Source organism: Lethenteron reissneri, chromosome 52, assembly GCF_015708825.2.
Source record: "Lethenteron reissneri isolate LAM-NWPU_2019-01 chromosome 52, ASM1570882v1, whole genome shotgun sequence".
Classification (NCBI taxonomy): Eukaryota; Metazoa; Chordata; class Hyperoartia; order Petromyzontiformes; family Petromyzontidae; genus Lethenteron; species Lethenteron reissneri.
The window spans coordinates 5,496,013-5,517,243 of NC_083830.1; the positions used below are offsets into that span (position 1 = coordinate 5,496,013).

The 21,231-nt window shown below is 54.7% G+C and overlaps 1 protein-coding gene across 1 annotated transcript in view; it reads right to left on the reverse strand.

Annotated features, from left to right (window-relative positions):
• The window catches only part of LOC133355844 (cytochrome c oxidase subunit 4 isoform 1, mitochondrial-like), a 554,855-nt gene extending 545,311 nt beyond the window's left edge, over positions 1-9,544 (reverse strand). The window contains exon 1 of the mRNA XM_061573248.1: positions 9,540-9,544. The gene's annotated coding sequence lies outside the window, so the exon portion shown is untranslated. The remainder of the gene's footprint in view (positions 1-9,539) is intronic.
• Between the last annotated feature and the right edge of the window lie 11,687 nt (positions 9,545-21,231).

A 21,231-nucleotide genomic window follows, 5' to 3' on the forward strand; every position in this document is an offset into this window, starting at 1 on the left:
CCGTGATGATGATGAGAGAGAGACACGCAAACTCCAAATATACAGCAGCAGGCGTCAGGGTCGGGATCGAACCCACGACCTCCTGTATACCAGGCGAGGTAGTTAACATCTCATGCCACCGTGATGATGATGAGAGAGAGACACGCAAACTCCAAATATACAGCAGCAGGCGTCAGGGTCGGGATCGAACCCACGACCTCCTGTACACCAGGCGAGGTAGTTAACATCTCCTAGCCACCGTGATGATGATGAGAGAGAGACACGCAAACTCCAAATATACAGCAGCAGGCGTCAGGGTCGGGATCGAACCCACGACCTCCTGCACACCAGGCGAGGTAGTTAACATCTCCTAGCCACCGTGATGATGATGAGAGAGAGACACGCAAACTCCAAATATACAGCAGCAGGCGTCAGGGTCGGGATCGAACCCACGACCTCCTGTATACCAGGCGAGGTAGTTAACATCTCCTAGCCACCGTGATGATGAGATGAGAGAGACACGCAAACTCCAAATATACAGCAGCAGGCGTCAGGGTCGGGATCGAACCCACGACCTCCTGTATACAGGCGGGAGTAGTTAACATCTCCTAGCCACCGTGATGATGATGAGAGAGAGACACGCAAACTCCAAATATACAGCAGCAGGCGTCAGGGTCGGGATCGAACCCACGACCTCCTGTACCCAGGCGAGGTAGTTAACATCTCCTAGCCACCGTGATGATGATGAGAGAGAGACACGCAAACTCCAAATATACAGCAGCAGGCGTCAGGGTCGGGATCGAACCCACGACCTCCTGTATACCAGGCGAGGTAGTTAACATCTCCTAGCCACCGTGATGATGATGAGAGAGACACGCAAACTCCAAATATACAGCAGGCGTCAGGGTCGGGATCGAACCCACGACCTCCTGCACACCAGGCGAGGTAGTTAACATCTCCTAGCCACCGTGATGATGATGAGAGAGACACGCAAACTCCAAATATACAGCAGCAGGCGTCAGGGTCGGGATCGAACCCACGACCTCCTGTACACCAGGCGAGGTAGTTAACATCTCACCACCGTGATGATGAGAGAGAGAGACACGCAAACTCCAAATACACATCAGCAGTGCCGTCAGGGTCGGGATCGAACCCCGACCTTCCGCACACCAGGCGAGGTAGTTAACATCTCCTAGCCACCGTGATGATGATGAGAGAGAGACACACAAACTCAAATATACAGCAGCAGGCGTCGGGTCGGGATCGAACCCACGACCTCCTGCACACCAGGCGAGGTAGTTAACATCTCCTAGCCACCGTGATGATGATGAGAGAGACACGCAAACTACAAATATACAGCAGCAGGCGTCAGGGTCGGGATCGAACCCACGACCTCCTGTATACCAGGCGAGGTAGTGAACATCTCACCACCGTGATGATGATGAGAGAGACACGCAAACTCCAAATACACAGCAGCAGGCGTCAGGATCGCGATCGAACCCACGACCTCCTGTATACCAGGCGAGGTAGTTAACATCTCCTAGCCACCGTAATGATGATAGAGAGAGAGACACGCAAACTCCAAATATACAGCAGCAGGCGTCAGGGTCGGGATCGAACCCACGACCTCCTGTAAACCAGGCGAGGTAGTTAACATCTCCTAGCCACCATGATGATGATAGAAAGAGAGACACGCAAACTCCAAATATACAGCAGCAGGCGTCAGTGTCGGGATCGAACCCACGACCTCCTGTAAACCAGGCGAGGTAGTTAACATCTCACCACCATGATGATGATGAGAGAGACACGCAAACTCCAAATATACAGCAGCAGGCGTCAGGGTCGGGATCGAACCCACGACCTCCTGCATACCAGGCGAGGTAGTTAACATCTCCTAGCCACCGTGATGATGATGAGAGAGAGAGACACAAACTCCAAATATACAGCAGCAGGCGTCAGGGTCGGGATCGAACCCACGACCTCCTGCACACCAGGCGAGGTAGTTAACATCTCCTAGCCACCGTGATGATGATGAGAGAGAGACACACAAACTCCAAATATACAGCAGCAGGCGTCAGGGTCGGGATCGAACCCACGACCTCCTGTAACCAGGCGAGGTAGTTAACATCTCCTAGCCACCGTGATGATGATGAGAGAGAGACACACAAACTCCAAATATACAGCAGCAGGCGTCAGGGTCGGGATCGAACCCACGACCTCCTGCACACCAGGCGAGGTAGTTAACATCTCACCACCGTGATGATGATGAGAGAGAGACACACAAACTCCAAATATACAGCAGCAGGCGTCAGGGTCGGGATCGAACCCACGACCTCCTGTAAACCAGGCGAGGTAGTTAACATCTCCTAGCCACCGTGATGATGATGAGAGAGAGACACGCAAACTCCAAATATACAGCAGCAGGCGTCAGGGTCGGGATCGAACCCACGACCTCCTGTATACCAGGCGAGGTAGTTAACATCTCCTAGCCACCGTGATGATGATGAGAGAGAGACACGCAAACTCCAAATATACAGCAGCAGGCGTCAGGGTCGGGATCGAACCCACGACCTCCTGTAAACCAGGCGAGGTAGTTAACATCTCCTAGCCACCGTGATGATGATGAGAGAGAGACACACAAACTCCAAATATACAGCAGCAGGCGTCAGGGTCGGGATCGAACCCACGACCCTCCTGTATACCATGCGAGGTAGTTAACATCTCCTAGCCACCGTGATGATGATGAGAGAGACACGCAAACTCCAAATATACAGCAGCAGGCGTCAGGGTCGGGATCGAACCCACGACCTCCTGTATACCAGGCGAGGTAGTTAACATCTCACCACCGTGATGATGATGAAGAGGACACGCAAACTCCAAATACACAGCAGCAGGCGTCAGGGTCGGGATCGAACCCACGACCTCCTGCACACCAGGCGAGGTAGTTAACATCTCCTAGCCACCGTGATGATGATGAGAGAGACACGCAAACTCCAAATATACAGCAGCAGGCGTCAGGGTCGGGATCGAACCCACGACCTCCTGTATACCAGGCGAGGTAGTTAACATCTCACCACCGTGATGATGATGAGAGAGACACACAAACTCCAAATACACAGCAGCAGGCGTCAGGGTCGGGATCGAACCCACGACCTCCTGCACACCAGGCGAGGTAGTTAACATCTCCTAGCCACCGTGATGATGATGAGAGAGAGACACACAAACTCCAAATATACAGCAGCAGGCGTCAGGGTCGGGATCGAACCCACGACCTCCTGCACACCAGGCGAGGTAGTTAACATCTCACCACCGTGATGATGATGAGAGAGAGACACACAAACTCCAATATACAGCAGCAGGCGTCATGGTCGGGATCGAACCCACGACCTCCTGTAAACCAGGCGAGGTAGTTAACATCTCCTAGCCACCGTGATGATGATGAGAGAGAGACACACAAACTCCAAATATACAGCAGCAGGCGTCAGGGTCGGGATCGAACCCACGACCTCCTGTAAACCAGGCGAGGTAGTTAACATCTCACCCCATGATGATGATGAGAGAGACACGCAAACTCCAAATATACAGCAGCAGGCGTCAGGTCGGGATCGAAACCCACGACCTCCTGCATACCAGGCGAGGTAGTTAACATCTCCTAGCCACCGTGATGATGATGAGAGAGAGAGACACAAACTCCACATATACAGCAGCAGGCGTCAGGGTCGGGATCGAACCCACGACCTCCTGCACACCAGGAGAGGTAGTTAACATCTCCTAGCCACCGTGATGATGATGAGAGAGAGACACGCAAACTTCAAATATACAGCAGCAGGCGTCAGGGTCGGGATCGAACCCACGACCTCCTGTAAACCAGGCGAGGTAGTTAACATCTCATAGCCACCGTGATGATGATGAGAGAGAGACACACAAACTCCAAATATACAGCAGCAGGCGTCAGGGTCGGGATCAAACCCACGACCTCCTGTAAACCAGGCGAGGTAGTTAACATCTCCTAGCCACCGTGATGATGATGAGAGAGAGACACACAAACTCCAAATACACAGCAGCAGGCGTCAGGGTCGGGATCGAACCCACGACCTCCTGCACACCAGGCGAGGTAGTTAACATCTACCACCGTGATGATGATGAGGAGAGAGACACACAATCTCCAAATATACAGCAGCAGGCGTCAGGGTCGGGATCGAACCCACGACCTCCTGTAAACCAGGCGAGGTAGTTAACATCTCCTAGCCACAGTGATGATGATGAGAGAGAGACACACAAACTCCAAATATACAGCAGCAGGCGTCAGGGTCGGGATCGAACCCACGACTTCCTGTAAACCAGGCGAGGTAGTTAACATCTCACCACCATGATGATGATGAGAGAGACACACAAACTCCAATATACAGCAGCAGGCGTCCAGGGTCGGGATCGAACCCACGACCTCCTGCATACCAGGCGAGGTAGTTAACATCTCCTAGCCACCGTGATGATGATAGATAGAGAGACACACAAACTCCAAATATACAGCAGCAGGCGTCAGGGTCGGGATCGAACCCACGACTTCCTGTAAACCAGGCGAGGTAGTTAACATCTCACCACCATGATGATGATGAGAGAGACACGCAAACTCCAAATATACAGCAGCAGGCGTCAGGGTCGGGATCGAACCCACGACCTCCTGCATACCAGGCGAGGTAGTTAACATCTCCTAGCCACCGTGATGATGATAGAGAGAGAGACACGCAAACTCCAAATATACAGCAGCAGGCGTCAGGGTCGGGATCGAACCCACGACCTCCTGTAGACCAGACGAGGTAGTTAACATCTCCTAGCCACCGTGATGATGATAGAGAGAGAGACACGCAAACTCCAAATATACAGCAGCAGGCGTCAGGGTCGGGATCGAACCCACGACCTCCTGCACACCAGGCGAGGCAGTCAACATCTCACCACCGTGGCACCAAAGTTCACTCTCCCCCCCTTCCCCCCTTCCAGTGCAAGGGAGGGCGAGGCGGGCGATGTGGGCTGGGTGGGGAGGGGCGGGGGGAGGTGGTGGAGGGGAGGGGCAGTGGAGAGGGGGGGTGGAGGGGGGGGGGGCTTTAAAACCCCCTACGGCGGTCAATGAACCCCCTTTAGAGGGACCTAATTGAGAGAGCCCCTAATGATTATTAATCACCCTGCTCCTCCAGGGCGGTCGCGCCGCGAGATGGAGGGAGGGATGGTGATTGTGGTGGTGATTGTTGTGGTGGTGGTGATTGTGGTGGTGGTGATTGTGGTGGTGGTGGTGATTGTGGTGGTGATTGTGGTGGTGGTGATTGTGATTGTGGTGGTGGTGATTGTGGTGGTGGTGATTGTGGTGGTGGTGATTGTGGTGGTGGTGGTGGTGGTAATTGTGGTGGTGGTGATTGTGGTGGTGATTGTGTTGGTGGTGATTGTGGTGGTGATTGTGGTGGTGGTGATGGTGATTGTGGTGGTGATTGTGGTGGTGATTGTGGTGGTGGTGATTGTGGTGGTGGTGATTGTGGTGATGGTGATTGTGTGTGGTGGTGGTAATTGTGGTGGTGGTGGTGATTGTGGTGATGGTGATTGTTGTGGTGGTGGTGGTGATTGTGGTGGTGGTGGTGATTGTGGTGGTGGTGATTTTGGTGGTGGTGATTGTGGTGGTGGTTATTGCGGTGATGGTGATTGTGGTGGTGGTGGTGGTGGTGTTGGTGGTGGGGATCAGCGCGCTGCGCTACGAACCCCGGCGACCCGAGTTCGATTCCCGCTCACGGCCAACTCCGGTGACAATTGTCTGAACCGGTTCTGGGCCTCCCCTAGGTCGACTCAGCTTCAAATGAGTACCTGGTGCGATGTGTGAGCATCGCCACTGGGGAGACAAAGACGGCTGGGCGTGGTACTGGCCACCCACCCTCTAGTGTGCCGTGCCGGCCTTCATAGACGCTCGCTAACAGCACTTGCCCCAACAGTCTGTTAAAGGTTATATGGGGGATCTTTGTCTTTTTGTGTCCGTGTGTCCGTGTCCGTGTGGTGATTGTGGTCGTGGTGTGTGTGTGGGGAGCGGTAGTGTAGTGGTTAGCGCGCCGTGCTACGAACCCGACCACCCGAGTTCGATTCTCGCTCACGGCCACCCAACCACCGGTGACGATTATCTAAACCGGTGGTGGGCCGTCTTCCCCCTAGGTTGACTCAGCCTCAAATGACTACCTGGTGCGGTGCGTTGTAAACATCGTCATGGACCCCCCCCCCCCCACCCCCCATCTCTTCGCTTGTGAAACGTGGAATCCTTTTACAGGAACACCTACGCTGGTTTTGAAACTTTCAAACTGGATTACACTGTGAGGAGCTCAAAGTCCCTTCGGTGAGGTCCTCTTGGCATGCCCAACCACCGCGTGCCCAAGAAGGATTCATTCTTGACCTAATAGATGGAGCTTAACGGGCGCGGCACGAGCTCGAGAAGAGATGGAGTGATGCGGTACAGGAGGACGTGGAGCTGAGTGGACTTGCCGATGACTGGTACCAGCGGTGTCAAGATCGGCCTCTGTGGAGGAGGCTCGTGAAGGACGCCGCTACTGGGCAGTTGGAGGCAGTCGCCCTCCAACAACAACGGAGAACGGAGGAGCGACGCTCACAACAACGGGTGGCTAAAACGCAGCGAGTTGGCACAGTAGGGGGGCACAGGCGGTGCATCTGCCAGTGATCTCAGCCAGTCAGCTCATGGCACCTGTGCCTGTCCCGTGACCTCCTGCACCTAGCCTGGCACATCGGGGAGGACGAATCGCCCGTCGTGAACACGCTTTTGCTTGCACGACCCCGAAAGATGCGCCACTTTACTGTCGCGGTGGGTGACTCCCATCGCTGGTCTGATCCATCAACACCGCACGCATCGTCCATAAATGACGTCACGCACCTAGGGGGGGGGGGGTCAGACATTTGTGACGATGTGTGACGAGGGGGGGGGGGTTTAGAAATGTGACGTCACATCAAAATGCGCAACTTTAAATAAATATAAACAACACGTTCTACTTAATTAAATAGACTTTTTAATAAATGTTTTCTCCTACAACATCAGAGTGCAGCGTCACATTAAATACGCACTACAATTACAATAATTTAAATCGATTTGAAGCATGTTTTTTTGTGGGGGGGGGGGGGGGTGGGACAGAGCTTTGTGACGTCATATTCGAGGGGGGTTCTGACTTTTTGTGACACCGTGTGACGAAGGGGGGGGGGGGGGGGGGTCAAAAATCGTCCAAAATCGCGTGACGTCATTTATGGACGTCCCCTTAGGGCAATTTTTGGTAGTAGTAGTAGTCATGGTGGTACTGGTGGTAGTACTGGTGGTAGTGGTGATGGGACCGGTGGTAATGGTGGGGGTGTATGGTACTGGTGGTAGTGGTGATAGTCCTGCTGTTAGTAATGGTATTGTTGGTGTATGGTGGTGCTGGTGGTATTGATAGCAGTGGTAGTAGTAGTGGTGGTGGCTGTGATACTGGTAGTTAGTTGATCCTCTTCATCTCCGATGGGACACGAGGCCGCATTGAGTTTCCCTCCGCTTCTTCCCATCCCTGGCCACGTGCTGAGAGGCTGACTGCTGCCACCATCTCTTCCTTCAGGGTCTTGTGCCACGTGGCCGCGGATCTCCCCCGGGAGGGTTTCCTTGTGCCCGGGTGGTGCCCATCTTAGGGCAATTTTTGGTAGTCGGTCGCGGTTGCATAAACCACACACACACACACACAAAGAGCACAACCACGCACCGTCCGCTTCGCGGTGGACGTTGAAGATGCCCTGACGTTATTAGCAAGGTTCTATTTTAATGTCGACATTATAAATTCACACACTTTCAACATTGTTGTTGGCCATGGGAATACGTCGCAACTCCCCTCCCCCACCTCCGCAGAGACGGAGCGGGGGATGAGGTCGCCTCGTGGGTAGCAGGATCGGGATGAGATGAATTGGGTGCATTGTGGGGTCGAGGGAGGGGGCGGCGGAGGAAAGAGGAGGGGGGGGGTCGGAGGGTGGAGTCGGGTGGAGCCGGGTGGGAGGTCGAGTGGTAAGGGTGGTGGTGGGTGGTGGGGTGGGAAGCCTTCATCTAGCAGTGGATCGCCCCTGACTGATGATGATCAGAGTACAGAGTGGTGGTATGCACAGCACACGCACAAAGACAAAGATCCCCCCTATAGCCTTGTCATTGAATATCGGGGCCAAGTGCTGGAAGCAAAACACCCAACCGATGAAGGCCGACACGGGCACGCGATGGGAGGTGGTGTGGCCAGAAACCTCGCCCGGCCGCCTTTGTCTCCCCCAATGCCGATTGCTGCTTACTGCACACACATCGCACCGAGGTACTCATTAAGGCTGAGTCGACCTAGGGGTCAGGCCCAGGACCGGTTCAGATTATCGTCACTGGTGTTGGTGGCCGTGAGCGGGAATCGAACTCGGGTCGCCGGGTTCGTAGCGCAGCGTAGCGCTAACCGCTACACCACCGCTCCCCACACACGGACATATGGACACACAAAGACAAAGATCCCCCGTATAGCCTTGACAGACTGTGGGGGCAAGTGCTGTTAGCGAGCACCTATAAAGGCCGGAACGGTACACGAAGGGGTGGGTGGCCAGCACCACGCCCGACCGCATTTGTCTCCCTCGTGGCGATGTTTACTACACACCGCACCAGGTACTCATTTGAGGCTGAGTCGACCTAGGGGGAGGCCCGGGACCAGTTCAGATAATCGTCACCGGTGTTGGCCGTGAGCGGGAATCGAACCCGTGTCGCCGGGTTCGTAGCGCAGCGTAGCGCTAACCGCTACACCACCGCTCCCCACACACGGACACACAAAGACAAAGATCCCCCGTATAGCCTTGACAGACTGTGGGGGCAAGTGCTCTTAGCGAGCACCTATAAAGGCCGGAACGGTACACGAGGGGGTGGGTGGCCAGCACCACGCCCGACCGCCTTTGTCTCCCTCGTGGCGATGTTTACTACACACCGCACCAGGTACTCATTTGAGGCTGAGTCGACCTAGGGGGAGGCCCGGGACCGGTTCAGATAATCGTCACCGGTGTTGTCCGTGAGCGGGAATCGAACCCGTGTCGCCGGGTTCGTAGCGCAGCGTAGCGCTAACCGCTACACCACCGCTCCCCCAAACACGGACACACACACACACACGGACACACACACACGGACACACACACACGGACACACACACACGCACGAACGGACACGCACAACATTACAAGCAAATTAACCTTAGCCTGCCGCAGACATAAACACCCTGCCAAACGGTTTTCCTGTTTTTAAGAAGGGAATCGACTCTCGAAAAAAATGTTCAAGGGGGAGATGGAAAAAATCAGCCACCGCCACCACCACCCCTTGGGCACCTCGCTGCAGCAGAGGCCGCGAGTCGCCAGCGAGAGACCAATTAGAGCCGTGGAGCTCTAAACGTTGTTTAGTCTGAGAGCAGAGCGCGTGGGGCAGGCTGCCCGCGTGCGCCCAGAGGAGGAGGCCGAGGGGCTGTCCGCCTGGTAGCTCAGAGGTGCTGCTTGGGCCCTGATCCTGATCCTCGTCATGATCCTCCTGATCCTCCTCCTCTTGATCCTGATCCTCCTCCTCATCACGATCCTCCTCCTGATCCTGATCCTCCTCATCCTCCTCCTGATCCTCCTCTTCCTGCTGCTTCTCCTACTCATCATGCTCCTGGTCCTTCTCCTCCTTCTGATCCTCCTCACCCACCTCCTGATCCACCTCCTGATCCTCCTACTGATCCACCTCCTGATCCACCTCCTGATCCACCTCCTGATCCACCTCCTGATCCACCTCCTGATCCACCTCCTGATCCTCCTACTGATCCACCTCCTGGTTCTCCTCCTGATCATCCTCCTGATCCTCCTACTGATCCACCTCCTGATCCACCTCCTGATCCTGCTGCTCCTCCTGCTGCTGCTGGGGAATACGTGGGGGGGGGAGGGGGGGTAGGGGGGGTGTAGACCCAGTGGAGATTTTTCTCCATTCCAGGAACTCGTCGCAGACGGCCTCACGGAAGCGTCGCCTCGGACCGGTTCAGTGGCTCGGTTCTGCCGGGTTGGAACCTGCCCCCCCCCCTCCACTCCTCGCCTCCCCCCTTAGCCCCCTCCCTCACCCCACCCCCCACTTCTCCCCTCCCCCCTTCTCCCTCCGCCCCCCCCCCCCACTTACTTAATCCTCCCCAGCCCCCCATCTATTTCCCCCCTCTTGCTTCGTGGTTGACGCAGTGGTGATGCTGATGGTTGTGGTAATTTCGGTGGAGGTGGTGATGATGATGACGACAGTGGTAGTGGTGCTGGTGGTGATGGTGGTGATGGTGAGGGTGACGGTGGTGGTACTGGTGGTGCTAGTGATGGTGGTGACCATAGCAGTGGTTGTGGTGATGATGTTGGCGGTTGTTGTGGTGGTGACGGTGGTGGTGACGGTGGTAAAGATTATGGTGATTATTGTGGTGATTATGGTGGTAATGATGGTGGTGGTGATTATGGTGGTAGTGATGGTGGTGGTGATTATGGTGGTAGTGATGGTGGTGGTGAATATGGTGGTAGTGATGATGGTGGTGGTGGTGATTATGGTGGTAGTGATGGTGATCGTGGTGGTGACGGCGGTGGTGGTGGTGGTGGTGACTGTAGCAGTAGTGATGGTGGTGGTAATGGCGGTAGCAATGGTAGTGGTGGTGATTATGGTGGTAGTGACGGTGGTGGTGGTGACTGTAGCAGTAGTGATGGTGGTGGTGATGGCGGTAGTGATGGTGGTGGTCATGGTGGTGATGAGTAGCCGAGTGATGATGATGTTGAGAAGGAACACGTGGTGGTGTAGTCGCTTCAGATTCATCTCAACTGGGGACTGGGAATGTCTCGAGGCTCTATCAGACCGGTTGAGCGACTCCACTACTCACCCTCACCTCGTCACCCTCCCTCCCGTGAGGTTATTTGCACCCCCGACCGAATGAACTCACGAACTTTAATTGTTTTATTTTAGCTGTGTAGTTATTTTGTTAAGAAGCGACCTGGCCATCACAAACGATAGCTCAACGAAGTGGCTTATCATCATCATCATCACGTGGAAATATTTAGCAGCCAAATCCTATAAACGCGTGATGACGTTGATTCGAAATGTGGGAGGGGAAAAACCGTGAGGACCCGGAGACAAATCCACGCGACCACGGGGAGAGAGAAACACGCAAACTCCAAATATACAGCAGCAGCAGACGTCAGGTTTGGGATCGAAGCCGAGCCCTCCTGTGTACCAGGCGAGGTAGTTAACATCTCCTAGCCACCGTGATGATGATGAGAGAGACACGCAAACTCCAAATATACAGCAGGCGTCAGGGTTCGAACCCACGTCCTCCTCTATACCAGGCGAGGTAGTTAACATCTCACCACGGAGAGAGAGATACGGAGAGAGACACGCAAGCACCAAATACACAGCAGCAGGCGTCAGGGTTGGGATCTAACCCACGCCCTCCTGCGTACCGGGCGAGGTATTCAACATATCCAAGCCACCGGCGGCGCGTGATCATCGGCTCAACGACGATTTCTATTCGCCAGACTTTTGTCGCAACTCTGACGCTGTCTCCTCCTCCTCCCTCCGCGCACGCCACTGCGACTGGGCGATGATCGCGACGTCCACTCGTCTCGCTGCGACACCGTCGCCGCTACCGCACGGCACATTCGCTCCCTCGCTCACTCCCTCGTAGAGACCGCGAGAGAGATGCAGAGGACCAACCACGGACGAGCCCTCCATGCCCTCCCTTCCCCATGTAATGCGCCGGCTACCGTCATACCAGCCGTGCTATGCAGACCCCTGTAAACCCTCCCTTCCCCATGTAACGCGCCGGCTACCGTCATACCAGCCGTGCTATGCAGCCCCTGTAACCCTCCCTTCACGTGTAACGCGCTGGCTACCGTCATACCAGCCGTGCTATGCTGCCCCTGTAAACCCTCCTTCACGTGTAACGCGCTGGCTACCGTCATACCAGCCGTGCTATGCAGACCCTGTAACCCTCCCTTCAAATGTAACGCGCTGGCTACCGTCATACCAGCCGTGCTATGCAGACCCCTGTAAACCATCCCTTCCCCATGTAACGCGCCGGCTACCGTCATACCAGCCGTGCTATGCAGACCCCTGTAAACCCTCCCTTCCCCATGTAACGCGCCGGCTACCGTCATACCAGCCGTGCTATGCAGACCCTGTAACCCTCCCTTCAAATGTAACGCGCTGGCTACCGTCATACCAGCCGTGCTATGCAGACCCCTGTAAACCCTCCCTTCAAATGTAACGCGCCGGCTACCGTCATACCAGCCGTGCTATGCAGACCCTGTAACCCTCCCTTCAAATGTAACGCGCTGGCTACCGTCATACCAGCCGTGCTATGCAGACCCCTGTAAACCCTCCCTTCCCCATGTAACGCGCCGGCTACCGTCATACCAGCCGTGCTATGCAGCCCCTGTAACCCTCCCTTCACGTGTAACGCGCTGGCTACCGTCATACCAGCCGTGGTATGCAGCCCCTGTAACCCTCCCTTCACGTGTAACGCGCTGGCTACCGTCATACCAGCCGTGCTATGCAGACCCTGTAACCCTCCCTTCAAATGTAACGCGCTGGCTACCGTCATACCAGCCGTGCTATGCAGACCCTGTAACCCTCCCTTCAAATGTAACGCGCTGGCTACCGTCATACCAGCCGTGCTATGCTGCCCCTGTAAACCCTCCCTTCCCCATGTAACGCGCCGGCTACCGTCATACCAGCCGTGCTATGCTGCCCCTGTAAACCCTCCCTTCACATGTAACGCGCCGGCTACCGTCATACCAGCCGTGCTATGCAGACCCCTGTCCTCATTGGAGAGGCACGCGTCGGCTCAACGTGGCCCCTTCTCGCATCGACGCGACGCGAGCGATGCGAGTGGCACGCATCACGCACGGTGCCCGATTGCACCCAGCCCGGTCAACCTCAATCTGATCCCGACCCGGGCTGACCCGGGTCCGCCCCGGTTTGGCCCTCCTTGCAGCACCCCCCCCCCTCTCCAACCGCTCGCCCCCCTCCCGCGATGCTTATCTGGGTTCCGTTCCGCTCCGGGGTGAGGGGTCAAATGACGCCATCATTCACTGGGAGGGGATGGCATCACCACCTCGGGCGAGGTGGTGATGATGGTGGTGGTGGTGGTTGCGGTCGGTCGTGGTTGGGAGCGGTTCGCGCTCTGCGCTACGAACCCGGCGACCCGAGTTCGATTCCCGCTCGCGGCCCAGCACCAGTGGCGATTGATCTGGACCGGTCCTAGGTCTCCTTCTAGGTCGACTCAGCCGCAAATGAGTACGCGGTGCGGTGTGCAGTAAACATCGGCACTGGGGAGACAAAGGCGGCAGGGCTGGCGTGGTGCTGTGACCACCCACGGACCCTCCGTGCGCCGATGCCGGCTCGCTAACAGCACTTGCCCCGACAGCCTGCTGGAGGCTATACGGGGGGATCTTTGCCTTGCGCGCGGTATGAAAGTTCGTGTAGACCAGCACTGTGATGTGTACAACCTGCACTCGCGAGCCAGAGGAATGTCGTAAGCAATCATCAGCGCGCGCGCACGCGGTAGGACGCACCGGGGTGACTTTCGACGTCGACTACGATGATGTTGTTGCTGTTGATGTTGTTGTTAATGTTGTTGATGTTGTTGATGTTGTGGTGGTGGTGGCCGCTAATACAGAGAGACCACAAATGCCCCAACGTTTATTTCGCGTGCTGTGTATTCGGAGTTGTGTTGTCGACACAACGCGCCACTCACTCCCACGTCCCCCCCCCTCCCTTCGCCCGTCGATATTTTACCCTGCACAGTTTCCACGCCGAAGCGAGAGCCATCTCAAACACTCGGACCCTCTACACCAGCAGTGGTTCTTCACTGCTGGACGACGTGTAAACATCGCCACTGGGGAGACAAAGGCGGTCGGGCGTGGTGCTGGCCACCCACCCCCTCGTGTGCCGTGCCGGCCTTCATAGGCGCTGCTGCTCGCTAACAGCACTTGCCCCAGCAGTCTGTTGTCTTTGTCTTGTTGCTTGTGTCTGCGTGTTGTTTGTAACATCAACATCAGCAACAACATCAACAACAACATAAACAACGACGACGGCGACGATGATGATGTCGCCTCACTCATTCTGCAAATAAATCACGGTCACCACGTGACCCCGGACGAGAGCCCTGAGAATCAAGGCTACTTACATTTTGTGAATAAAAAAAAACTGGTGTCATCAAAACGAAAAGTTTGTGTGCGTTGTGTGTGTTTGTTTGTTTGCTTTATTTGAATTCTCATCGGTCGTAGCCACCCCAATCCCCTAGTAAGCAGGGGGGTTCTATCATGCGTTCTATCGATGATGCGGCCGTCTGGAACGCTCTTCCGATTATTAGGAGGACACTGGGAAGCTGCGGCACTTTTAAATCATCGTCATCATCATCTCGATTGACAAACTCACTTCTTGACGACGACTTTTTGTGTTAAGTTTGCTGTCCCCCCCTTCCCCCCGCACCTCCGATTAGCGTGGTTGGCTACGTACGGTGCGAAAGAAGAACAACATCCATCCACTCCATCTCTCTCTTCGCTGGTCCCTCTGTTCAAGCGCGCTGCCGAAGAAGCAGGATAATGAAAAGGGTCGTCGCCCGAAACGTCACCTCTTGCGCATGTTAACGACATCATTTGAGCTCCTGAAATTGTCGCCCATCCCCTGCTAATGAACAATTAACAGCTACCACGTGACCGACGTAGCCGCGTGGTGCTGAGAGTCACGGCCGCTACTTTGACCCCCCCCCCGTTATAAGGAGGGGGGGGGAAGAAGTGGGGGGGGGGGTCAGCCGTGCCCCTCCCCCCCGTTATAATGAGGGGGGGTTGGAGGGGGAGAGGTGGGGGGGGGGCAGCCGTGCCCCTCCCCCCGTTATAATGAGGGGGGGTTGGAGGGGGAGAGGTGGGGGGGGGGGCAGCCGTGCCCCTCCCCCCGTTATAATGAGGGGGGGTTGGAGGGGGAGAGGTGGGGGGGGGGCAGCCGTGCCCCTCCCCCCGTTATAATGAGGGGGGGTTGGAGGGGGAGAGGTGGGGGGGGGGGCAGCCGTGCCCCTCCCCTCGTTATAATGAGGGGGGGTTGGAGGGGGAGAGGTGGGGGGGGGGGGGCAGCCGTGCCCCTCCCCCTCGTTATAAGGAGGAGGGGGTGTTGAGGGGAAGAGGTGGGGGGGGGGGCAGCCGTGCCCCCTCGTAACGAACGGCTCCCTGATACCGCTCAAATCCCGGGAGGGGGGGGGAGAGTTGAGACGGAGGGGGGGGGGGCCTCCGGTCTCAAGTCTGGGAGTCTGTGGCTCGGTGCGGCTAAAATAAACAGAGACGGGGGGGGCGGGGGGGGGGCGGGGGGCTAAGACTGCGGTGCTTACTGCGCTGTTTGCGCAGCAGTGGTCCAGGGTGCCCGGTGTTCCCACGTGCACGTCGGGTTGGTGTAGCGTTTCTAACCACACACCCCGCGCCTCGCTTACTCCCTCCTTACCTCCCTCCCTTCCCACTCCCCTCCCTCCTTCCTACTCCCTCCCTACTCCCTTCCCTCCTACTCCCCTACCTCCCTCCCCACTCCTACTCCCTCCCTACTCACCTCCCTCCCTCCTACTCCCTCCCTCTCTCCTACTTTCCTCCCTCCCTCCGACTCCCTCCCTCCTACTCCCTCCCTCCCTACTCCCCTCCCTACCTCCCTACCTCCCTCCCTCCGACTCCCTCCCTACTCCCTCCCTCCCTCCTACTCCCCTCCCTACCTCCAACCCTCCTACTCCCTCCCTCCCTCCCTACTCCCCTCCCTCCCTCCCAACCCACCTCCCTCCCTCACTCCCTTCCTACTCCTGTCCCTCCTTACTCCCCTGCCTCTCTACCTCCCCCCTTCCGACCTCCCTCTGATCCCCCTATAACCCCTCCCCCTCCCCCCGTGCTCCCATCGCTTCTGCCCACTCAGACTGCGCCCACCCACCAACCTCCAGCACCGAACCTCCTCCACGGCCACAGCCGTCCGCTCTCTCCACTTCCCCCTGCCCAACATCAACTCAATTTCCTCTCTCGTTTCGGCTGTACATCGAGAATGGTGGAGGGGGGGGTGCAGGGGAGGGGGGAATGAAATTATGTGTTGAGAGAAAGAGAGAGAGGAGGGGATGCGGGGAGGGAGAGAGGCAGGGAGGGAGAGAGGAGATGCAGAAGCAGGGAGGGAGAGGAGGGATGGAGAGAGGAAAGGGTTGAAGGGAAGGTGAGGGGAGCAGGGGCTTAACGAGAGGGAGGCAATGATGTGAGGGGTGCAGGAGGGAGAGAGGGGGGATGAAGAGATGGTGGGAGGGAGGGAGATGGAGAGAGGGTGGTAGGGATGAGAGAGGGGAGGGATGGGGGGGGTGGTAAGGATGAGAGGGGGGAGTGAGGGAGATGGAGAGAGAGTGGGAGGTTGAGTGAGGCAGGGATGAGAAGAGGGAGGGAGAGAGATGAATGGAAATGCCTGCTCCTGCGTTGCAGCTTGATTTTCTCACCTGTGGCTCAGGGTCGTGGTGGCGGAGTGGGGGGCTGGTGGGGTACAGCTGGTGATGTACAGCTGGTGATGTACAGCTGGTGATGTACAGGTGGTGGGGTACAGCTGGTGATGTACAGCTGGTGATGTACAGCTGGTGGTGATGTACAGGTGGTGAGGTACAGCTGGTGATGTACAGCTGGTGATGTACAGCTGGTGGTGATGTACAGGTGGTGAGGTACAGCTGGTGATGTACAGCTGGTGATGTACAGCTGGTGGTGTACAGCTGGTGGGGTACACCTGGTGATGTACAACTGGTGATGTACAGCTGGTGATGTACAGCTGGTGATGTACAGCTGGTGGGTACAGCTGGTGATGTACAGCTGGTGGTGATGTACAGCTGGTGGGTACAGCTGGTGATGTACATCTGGTGATGTACAGCTGGTGATGTACAGCTGGTGGGTACAGCTGGTGACGTACAGCTGGTGATGTACAGCTGGTGATGTACAGCTGGTGATGTACAGCTGGTGGGGTACAGCTGGTGGGATACAGCTGGTGATGTACAGCTGGTGATGTACAGCTGGTGATGTACAACTGGTGGGGTACAGCTGGTGATGTACAGCTGGTGATGTACAGCTGGTGAAGTACAGCTGGTGATGTACAGCTGGTGGGGTACAGCTGGTGATGTACAGCTGGTGATGTACAGCTGGTGATGTACAGCTGGTGGGGTACAGCTGGTGATGTACAGCTGGTGATGTACATCTGGTGATGTACAGCTGGTGATGTACAGCTGGTGATGTACAGCTGGTGGGGTACAGCTGGTGATGTACAGCTGGTGATGTACAGCTGGTGATGTACAGCTGGTGGGGTACAACTGGTGATGTACAGCTGGTGATGTACAGCTGGTGATGTACAGCAGGTGATGTACAGCTGGTGCCTCTGGCCGCTTTCTCGGTGAACCCGTCACACCTGGAGCCCTGCGTCGCGACCCCTCTGCTAGCAGCGAGCCTGCTGCCCGCCACGTGGCCGCGAAGTTGCACTTAGCCTGGCACAAGGGCAGTGTGGTGGTGGTGGTCGTGATGAAGATGATGATGATAATAACGATGGTGGGTGGTTTTGGTGGTGGTGGTGGTGAAGGTGGTACAGTGTTGTAAGAGGGGGTGGTTGTGTTGACAGTGGTGATGGTTTTATTGTGAAAATTAAAGAGGCGGATCACCTACAAGTGACGGCAATGATGATGATGATGAAGTGGATGATGATAGCGATGATGATGATTATGATCATCAAGTGTATGATGATAGCGATGACGTGGACGGCAATGATGATGACGTGTTTGATGATAATAGCGATGACGTGGACGGCAATGAAGATGATGATGATGAAGTGGATGATGATATCTATGATGATGATTATGATCATCAAGTGGATGATGATAGTGATGACGTGGACGGCCATGATGATGATGATGAAGTGGATGATGATATCTATGATGATGATTATGATCATCAAGTGGATGATGATAGTGATGACGTGGACGGCAATGATGATGAAATAGATGATGATGATGACGTATTTGATGATGATAGCGATGACGTGGACGGCAATGATGATGATGATGAAGTGGATGATGATATCTATGATGATGATTATGATCATCAAGTGGATGATGATAGTGATGACGTGGACGGCCATGATGATGATGATGAAGTGGATGATGATATCTATGATGATGATTATGATCATCAAGTGGATGATGATAGCGATGACGTGGACGGCAATGATGATGATGATGATGTGGATGATGATATCTATGACGATGATTATGATCATCAAGTGGATGATGATAGCGATGACGTGGACGGCCATGATGATGATGATGATGTGGATGATGATATCTATGACGATGATTATGATCATCAAGTGGATGATGATGACGATGATGTGGATGACGATTGCGATGACGCGAACGGCAATGATGTTGATGATGAAGTGGACGACGACGATGCTGGTGATGATGATGGAGAACAGGCTGTCGGGGTTGAGAAGTGAAGCGTTACACATCTCTTCGCATTCGCTACAAGTTTAAGGACAGGGGTCACGCCCGAGGTCACACGTGGCGCTATCAGCAGTGCGGAGTGAGCAGCGAGGCGTGCGTGTGTGTACGTGCTTGTGTGTACTTGTGTGTACGCGTGCGTGTATACGCGCGTGCGTATGTGTACGTGTGTGTACGCGTGTGTGTGTGTGTACATGTGTGCGTTTACGTGCGTGTGTGTACGTGTGTGCGTGTACGTGCGTGTGTGTACGTGTGTGTGTGTACGCGCGTGTGTGTGTACGCGCGTGTGTGCGTGTATGTGTGTATTTACGTGCCGGTTGGAAACATTTAGGCTGGCCTGCCTACGATCCATCCTGGGTTTAACCAGGCTGCATTGTGTGAGGAGCTCACAAATCCTTGAAAGATCTGGGCAAAGTCCCATCGGTGAGCTCCTCCGGCAGGCAAGGCTGCGTTGGCTGGGTCATGTAGCCCGCATGCCCAGCCACCGCATGCCTAAACAGCTTTTGTTCGGCCCGATCGAGGGGGCTAAACGGGCGCGGCACGGGCAAGAGAAGAGATGGAGTGACGTGGTACAGGAGGACGTGGAGCTGAGTGGACTTGCCGATGACTGGTACCAGCGGTGTCAAGATCGGCCTCAGTGGAGGAGGCTCGTGAAGGACGCTACTGGGCAGTTGGAGGCAGTCGCCCTCCAACAACAACGGAGGGCGGAGGAGCGACGCTCACAACAACGAGCGGAGCGCCGGGTGTTTAAAGCACAGCAAGTTGGCACAGTCGGGGGCACAGGTGGTGCATCAGCCAGTCATCCAGGTCATCTCGGTCAGTCGACCCGTGGCACCTGAGTCTGCCCCGTGACCTCCTGCCAGCGGGCTTTCGACACTTCACGTGGCCTCAAGGTGCACTTGGCCTGGCACAAGCATCGTGGTGACGTCACCGCCACTTAGTGGCGAATGGCGGTTGTTGTTGTTGTTGTTGTACGCGCGTGTGTGCGCGCGCGTGTGTGTGTGTGTACGTGCGTATTATCTGGCTGTATAGCAAATACAATTACTTTGCTATGCCAGTAAAAGACGTGTGTTTATGGGTGTTTGTATTTATTTAGGGCCCCTTCATAACAAATGCTACAGGCCTCGCACTAGCTGAGTCCGGCACTGGCTGAACCGGTGACTCGGAGTTCCATTCGTGAGGCCTGTAGCCGCTCGCCGTTGCAGTTGTGCAAGTCAGCAGAGCTACGATATATTTTAGATTTATATAATATGTTATATAAACAGTGTATATTTACATGTAACAATTATTACACATTTGTATATTTGTTATATGTAATACATATTATATATGTAAATATAATATATTCTTAACTTTTTTCGGTAAAGTAACGTAGGTAAAAAATAATAAAATAATAATAATAATAAAAGTAAAATAAAAAATAAAATAAAAATCACGACGTTTCGGAGGCAACACAAGCTTCCGTCTTCAAGTGGAACCGTGCAGCAATCGTGCTGTGACGATTCCATTTTTATTTTACTTTTATTAATTTTAATTTTTTACCTATGTGACTTTACCGAAAAAACCTAAGAATATGAATCCTTGCAGTCACGAAAGCTTCAAATCTAGAAATAAATATAATATATTTATATTTTCGTATAATATATTATATATAGCACGTATATTTTTCTTTCTACATATTTAATATAATATGGTGCAGGTGTTTACATCAGCAGAGCTACGATATTGATTTGAAGCTTTCGTGACTGCAGGAATCCATTTCCTTTGGTTCTTTCGGTAAAGTCACGTAGGTAGAAAATAAATTAAATCACGACGTTTCGGGCGCAACACAAGAGCCTTCCCACCTGATGACGGACGCTTGTGTTGCCCCCGAAACGTCGTGATTTATTTTATATTATACCCACGTGACTTCACCGAAATAACCAAAGAGTACAGAGCGACGGATATATAATATATAATAATATATTGCCCAACTATTTTGCAAAAAAACAAAAAACGCGTATCTATTTTTGTTTAAATTCTTCCAAGCCCCCCCCCCCCCCCCCCCGTGTTTATTTTCTCTAAAAGCCTTTCCACAACGCTGGCTCAGCGCAAACTCACGGAACGACGAGACCACGGTGGAGTTTCGGGTGAAAACTAAATAAATAAGTCCATCCCCCGCCCCGCTCACGCTGAGCGAAAGCCCCCCCCCCCCCCGGTAATTGAGGACAAACTCCTCGTCGATATTTAATTGCCCTCTCTGCATGATGCCCATTTCGTTTTTTTTTTACGTGTAAAATGAGAAAAAAACCGTGGGGTTCCATCATCTCGTCTCATCATCCTCCTCCTCCTCCATCTCTAATTTCGCACAGAGAGGCAGAGAGGCAGACAGCGGTCCGACTGTGGCAGAGTTGCGACATCCTCGATCTCTGTTGATTTGTGTCCATGTTCTGTTCTTCCTTTGGTGTACGATGACGCCATCGCAGCGGCGGCGATCGTGGTGGTGATGGTGGTGATGGTGGTGGTGGTGATGGTGGTGATGGTGGTGGTGGTGGTGATGGTGGTGATGGTGGTAGTGGTGATGATGGTGATGATGATGGCGGTAGTGGTGGTGATGGTGGTGGTGATGCTGGTGATGGTGGTGGTGACGGTAGTGGTGGTGATGGTGCTGATGGTGGTGAAGGTGGTGGTGGTGGAG